The 7,079-nt window shown below is 37.8% G+C and overlaps 1 long non-coding RNA gene across 1 annotated transcript; it reads right to left on the bottom strand.

The window, feature by feature from the left end:
• Positions 1-312: 312 nt before the first annotated feature.
• On the bottom strand, positions 313-5,882 carry LOC142169502 (uncharacterized). The gene is made up of 3 exons (XR_012699456.1): positions 4,318-5,882; positions 1,660-1,727; positions 313-865 (listed from the first exon to the last, which is right to left on the bottom strand). It is a non-coding gene; the product is annotated as an uncharacterized LOC142169502 (long non-coding RNA).
• Positions 5,883-7,079: the final 1,197 nt, after the last annotated feature.

The following is a 7,079-nucleotide window of genomic DNA, read 5'->3' as shown; positions in this document are numbered from 1 at the left end:
TGCCAGTGGTTACGAGATTGTAATGGGATTGCTTCTATTTACTTAGTTATTTTTCTAGAATGCTTTAATCCGTCCTAACCTAAATCCAAAACTAGGATGTTGTTTAATCAACTATAGGTCTTCAGATTGTTTGTATTGTTGGCGAATATATAGCTGAGATATCCTTCTCAAAACAGAGGACTAAAATATCAAACATGAACAACATTATTATATAAATTGTGTTTATTGATAGATTTATTATGTTTGCCTTTGAGACAAGAACATAATGATGAACTCAAAATTTAGATAAAAAGATTGCGAGGATATGAATTTGGTAAAAGGATCAAGAAAACTACACTGTAATTTTCTTTAAGTTTCATTGATGGAGATGCTATATATTCCTAGCAGATATATAGCAATAAACTCTCGAAGTATGCACTGGTCACACAATCTAGTCGTTATGCATAAAAGTTACAAAATAGGAATGAGAGTTGACCCATCATGTGTGAGTGGAAGATGAAAATAATTCTAAAGGGATGGACCTTCTGTCAACAAGGACTTCAATGGAGAGTGGGCACTGGTCAACACATAAAATTTTGGGACGACCCTTGGATCGGCATAAACACCACGTTGCGATCTCTTGTTACATGGCCTCTCCCAGCCCAGCACCATAATGCCAACATTCAATCTTACAGGAACCTTAATACTGATTGGAATACCTTTCCTTTTATCATTAATCAATCCTTCCTAGACCTTATCCACAATATTCATGTTTATATTGTACATTCTGGGGCCTCACAAGTAATGGGCATTTTACAGTCCGTTCTATGTATCGTGCTCTACTCCATAAACTCTATCCCAGTTCACCATGCAACTTCAAATGGATCTGGAAATTACCGGTACCACCAAAAGTCAGGTCCTTCATATGGTTATTAAGACATGGAAGATTACCCACTGAAAGTTAGTTACAGCACAATGGAATTATCAAATGATATTGCTTGCTCTTTTTGCCACACGCCTCAGTAAACTCTAACACACATATTTTTACATTGTCCTAATACAACTACTAATTGGGAAAGATTAGGTCTTACACAGTTTATAAACTACATACATCCCTTAGCCACGACAAAACAATGGCTACAACCCCTTCTAACTGGTAAAATTAGACAAATGCCTTACAAGCTTAATCCTCAAACACTTCTTCCAATATGTCTATGGAATATTTGGAAAACAAGAAACACGAATGTTTTTGATAAGAAACACATTCCTATTCCCAGAGACCACATACTCCATGTCATCACCCGAAATCCTAACATGTCGTGATGGCACCTATCTCAAAACTAGGCAAGCCGACAACACCAATAACCTACAATTTCTTTTAAATACTGAAAACATAATAATTAAGTTTAAGAGTAAATCCCACAAACATTAGAAATAAACACACTCCCCAAAACCCGATCTCACTGAGTACATGAGCATCTATACATTACATGTCTGGAAAAATCCGGTCTATAATAATAATCTGAAACCAAATACAATAAACAAAAGGATAGGGAAGGAGAAACAAGGGTGCACGCCCACACGCCCGTCACCTAGCATGTGCGTCACCTCAAAACCAATCACATAACACATAATCCGGGGTTTCATACCCTCAGGACCAAATTTAGAACTGTTACTTACCTCAAACAGTGTAATTCTCTACTCTGCTATGCCTTTGCCTCATGAATTGGCCTCCAAACGCCTCAAATCTAGCCACAAATAATTCGATTTAGTCAATAAAATTTATTGAAATTAATTCCATAAGAAAATACTAATTTTCCAGCAAAATCTGAAATTTAGCTCAAAAATGCCCGTGGGCCCCACGTCTCGGAACCCGAAAAAAGTTACAAAATCCGAAAGCTCATTCAACCACGAGTCTAACCATACCAATTTTATCAAAATTCGACCTCAACTCGACCCTCAAATCTTCAAATTAAACCAAGAGGGTTTTCTAAATTGTTCAACTTAATTCATCCATTAAATGATGGATTCAAAGGCATAATCATGAAAATTAAAAAAATTGGAAAAAAATCACTTACCCTAAACACCCACGCAAGAATCTCTCCAAAAATCGCCTTCTACCGAGCTCCCAATTCGATTTTGTATTATGAACTCAAAACCCCCGTTTTGGAACTTTTAATTCTACCCAGAAATGCCTTCATCGCGTTCGCGACCATAGTTTCGCGTTCGTGAATCACAAAAAATTTGCTGCCAAGATTCCTTCTTCACGTTCGCGACCTCCTCATCGCGTTCGCGATGCCTTCCTACCTCTGCCCTTCGTGTTCGCGAGACACGAGCCGCGTTCGCGAAGGCTTAACGCGAGGAAGGCCCTCAGCTCCCTTTCCTCTTCGCGTTCGCGTCCGCCCACTCGCGTTTGCGTAGGCGTCCCCAGCCTCTTTTTCGCGTTCGCGTCTCCTTCATCGCTTTCGCGACGAGCAAATCCCAGCAACCTAAAATCCTTCTTCGTGAACGGGTGAGACACTTCGCGTTCGCGAAGAACAATACCAGACACCAGTTCCAGCAGTTGCAAAACAAGAAAAAATGATCTGAAACCATCCCGGAACTCATCCGGGCCCCCCGGGACGCCAACCAAATATACCAATAAGTCCTGAAACATCATACGAACTTAGCCGAGTCTTCAAATCACATCAAACAATGCTAAAACCACGAATCATATCCTAATTCAAGCTTAATGAACTTTGAAATTTCAAATTTCAACAAACGACGCCGGAACCTATCAAATCAAGTCCGATGGACCTCAAATTTAGTACACAAGTCATAAATGACATAACATGCCTATTATAATTTTTCAGAATCGGATTCTGACCCCGATATCAAAAATTCAACCCCCCGGTCAAACTTCCCAAAAATTCGACTTTCGCCATTTCAAGCCTAATTCTACTATGGACCTCCAAAAAACTTTTTCGGACATGCTCCTAAGTCCAAAATCATCACACGGAGCTATTGGAATCATCAGAATTCGAATCCGAGGTTGTTTACACATAAGTCAATATCCGGTCAACTTTTACAACTTAGGTTTTTAATTATGAGACGAAGTGTCTCAATTCACTCCGAAATCCTTCCAGACCCGAACCAACTAACCCGGTGAGTCATAAAACAACTGTAATGCATAACTTGAGCAGTAAATGGGGGAACAGAGTTATAATACTCAAAACGACCGGCCGGGTCGTTACACTCCATCAGACAATCGAATATACATATCTCGCTAGTAATTATCATAGCAAACATACTAAGCGAAATACAAAATGGGAGCCTCCCCCTTACAATCACTATAAGCTCAATTCGGATGGTGCAGCTTTAGTCCACACAAGGAAATATGGAATTGGAGGGGGGGTCATTCGTAATCATACAGGAGCATGTATTATCGGCTATAATGGCGGCATTACCAAAACTTCTAGTATACATGCAGAACTGTAGGCTTTATTACAAGGGCTCAAGTTAGTTGGCCAATGGAACGTAATACCAATTGAGATAAATGTTGACGCTGCTGAGGTAATTACACCGTTAAAAAAAGAAAATCCCATGTATGCTAATGTTATCTCTGATTGCAGGCACCTCCTCCATAGGCTGCATGACCCTCCAATTAATCATGCGTTCATAGAGCAAAATTTTATAGCAGATAAACTAGCTAAGAAAGGCAGAAACTGGAATACTCCACAAAGATTGCTGTTTTTGACCACCCACCACTTTTTGTAACAGACCAGCTGCGCGTAGATCTTTTTGGGACCACCTTATTATCGCATGTAACTCAAACCACAGAAGCTGCACTTCAAAATGCAACAACTGGAAATATACCATCACAACCTTGCCGGACAGCTGGAACCTAGGTTTTCAGTTCATATAATGGGCATGCATTAAGGCTAGTAGTGGGAGGAGAGCACATTAGGCTAAGCATTTAGACAGTATTATTACATGATTTGTAGAGAAACAACAAGTTATGCATAAACGATTCAACATGAAGAGAGCAATTCTGAGCAAGAATATAGTTTCCTAAGGGTTTTAGTACAAGAAATCAAAACAAGGTGCGACAAATATCAATCAGGTTTAATTACGAACCAAGTAAACACCATGAATCAATTTAGCTAACTATGCATGAGTTAAAATCAGGACTTGAACAGAGTTGAAGCTATTGCAGAATAGTATTAAGACAAACAGGCTTGTATACGAAGTGGCATAATATCGTAATTACATTAACTCAAAGAAATCCAAGTAGCACTAGTGCACGTATCACAAACACAAACAAAAGGAAGTAGAATTGCAAGGGTATGAAGTACTAACCAGTTGCAAACAAGGCGAACAAAGAATGAGAAACTCAAAATCTCAGAAATAGTGGCGGTTGCATGAGAACAATGAAACCCCAAATCTCTAGTGCTTCAAAGTTCACAAGAGTCAAAGTGGGCTCCAGCAATGCTTGCACTAGAGGAGGCTAACGAACGGATTTCGGTGGCCTTGGCTTTCAACCGGCCAAAATCTAAAGTCTCAGAATTGTATAGAATGAGTGAGAATAAGAGAACAATAGTGGTAATAGTAGTCGTAGCAGTAGTTGTTAGGTCCTAGAAAGGGAACTGGGAAGGGGTTATATATAGTAAGATTGGATGAACAAGGAGAAATTATGGATCGCATGGATACATACATACTATATAAAGGGGCAGCCAAGTCAGGCTTCATGGATGATTAGGAAAACAATGAATATGAGAAAGAATTGGCAGAAACTAAATATTTGTTCTCAGCTAACCAAGAGGGGAAAGTTTCAGATTACAGCTGCTTATAAAACTTTAAGAGGTACAATAGTAAATGCTCCTTGGAAGAACTTGACTTGTCACAATGCTACTGCTCCTAAACAAGTATTCATTATATGGCTAGAATTGCTCGGTAAAATAAGAACCAAAGATGTCCTACTGAGTTGGGGCATTAGTATGGATAGTGTATGTATGTTATGTAACTCCTGCCCAGAAACCTCTTCGCATATCTTTTTTGAAGGTCCTTACTCAAGATCAATCTGGCAGGATGTGCTAAGTAGGATGAAGTGACAAAGAACCAATTGGGAATTGGAATGGCAATGGGTTTCTGAGATAGCTAAAAGAAGAACTGCACCAGGTGTTCCACTAAAGGCATGCTTTGCTACTGTTATATATGAAATATGGATTGAGAAGAATAATCGGGTGTATCAACACAAAGCCAAAAGTAGGGAGGCAATACTACATGACCTGAAGACTTATCTGTGTATAAGAGTTAGAGGCAACAGGAAATTATTTGAGTTTATTTGTTCATTATAGGTGTTTTGACGTCCACTATAGGTGTCTGGATGTTTTAAGGCTTCTAGTTGCATAGGATATAGTTTTTGAGAGGGGCATGAACTAGTTTGTTTTGCCTTCGTTTTGTACAGCTACTCAGTAATTAATAAAATTTCATTAATCGCCATAAAAATATTTGGACGAACAAACAAGAAAATATAATCAATCAACACAAAAAAGAAAGAAAATATTATATGCATACTTAAAATAAATAGAGGAAGTAAGAACTCTGAACCCTAGTTGGAGTCGGACTTAGGGCAAATCGTTCACCAGCCCCAATCATGGCAGAATCACCAAAGACACACCAAATAAAAGAGAAATGTTCTCTTCTTAAGTGTATAGAACCACAATCGCACCCAGAACCATAGAATCAAAGCCAGATTTGTGAGAATCGAACTTGCCATAAGTATAATGGTAACGAAAGTCACCATAACTAAGTGATAATAGCAGAAAAGGTAAGTAGAATCCGCATATGAATTCGTATAAGGAAGGAATAAGAGAGAGTCTCCATGGGCGACTAGGGTTTGGTGTGAGAGTGGAGAGAATACAGAGGCGGCTGGGAGGGAAAATGGGTCTTTAGGGTTTGGGCTAAGGAATATAAAGAGAGGGGAAGGGCTGGGAAGGGCCGTTGATCATTTAAGATCAACAACCAGGATCAAAGGGGAAACGGGGCGGGTCCTTGAGACGAGTCGCGATCGGGTTTATTAAAGTGGTCGTCTGGTTTGGGCTGGGGAATTGGGCTAAGGATTTTGAGCCATAATTGTGGTCCGAAATCAATTCATAATTGGGCCATAGTTTAAATACACGAAATTTATTAAAAATAATTTATAATAAATAAATAATAAAATATTATTTGTGCAGTAAAATTCTTGAAAATAATAGCTTAACAATGTAAAAATATAAAAAGACTATTTTAGCATAAATAATGTAATAAATATAATTATGTATAGATTATAGGCTATTATTACAAAAATTGTGTAAAATATTATATCAAATGAGGTAAAATGTTATAAAACACACGTGTGGGTATAAACAATAAATTTGAATGATTAAATCATACCAAAATAATTTGAAAGGATAATTAATAAATATTTGAACAATTTAAATGCAAGAAAATCAATTTTAAAGCTTTAAAAATTATAAACAATTATAGAAAATATATATATGACTCTAGTAAATTGGCTAATAATGTAAAATAATATTTTAAAAGTGTATAAAATATTTTATAAAATATGACGAAAAAATTGGGTATCAACAGTTACCCCTCTTTACTCGGGAATAATGAAAGAGTTGTCGGGTAAAGAAAATAATGACCAATTTTGTCCGAAACGAGTGAGGATGATATGTGTTTGAAAAAATGGCGTCTGAACACTAGTTTTTGAGTTACCTACATATCCCTGGTGTTACGAGAATCGGGCCATATGTAGTTCTGGATCCAACGTCGAACGAAATCGATGGAGTTGTTATAAGAGTGGTCGTATGTTTCGAAAAAGGATCTCTTGGATAGGATAGTGTTGTGAGTAACAGATAATTTCAGGTGGAGCTATGAATGTGAATTTGAATGTTACGAATATTCGAGATAAATGTTCGGGAGATTACAGAATAAAGAGTAATCAATTACCGATCATTGGTTATGTTTGAAATAATCAAAGGATGTGAACATTGTGAACATAAAGCGGAGCGAGAATTTATCTCGTTTGCAGAATGGTTACCTCCCGAGTTACCTGCAAAACTTAAAACACAATG

Source organism: Nicotiana tabacum, chromosome 15 (assembly GCF_000715075.1).
Source record: "Nicotiana tabacum cultivar K326 chromosome 15, ASM71507v2, whole genome shotgun sequence".
Taxonomy (NCBI): domain Eukaryota; kingdom Viridiplantae; phylum Streptophyta; class Magnoliopsida; order Solanales; family Solanaceae; genus Nicotiana; species Nicotiana tabacum.
The sequence above is the reverse complement of the archived record's forward strand: the minus strand, read 5'-3'. Positions and strand labels throughout refer to the sequence as shown.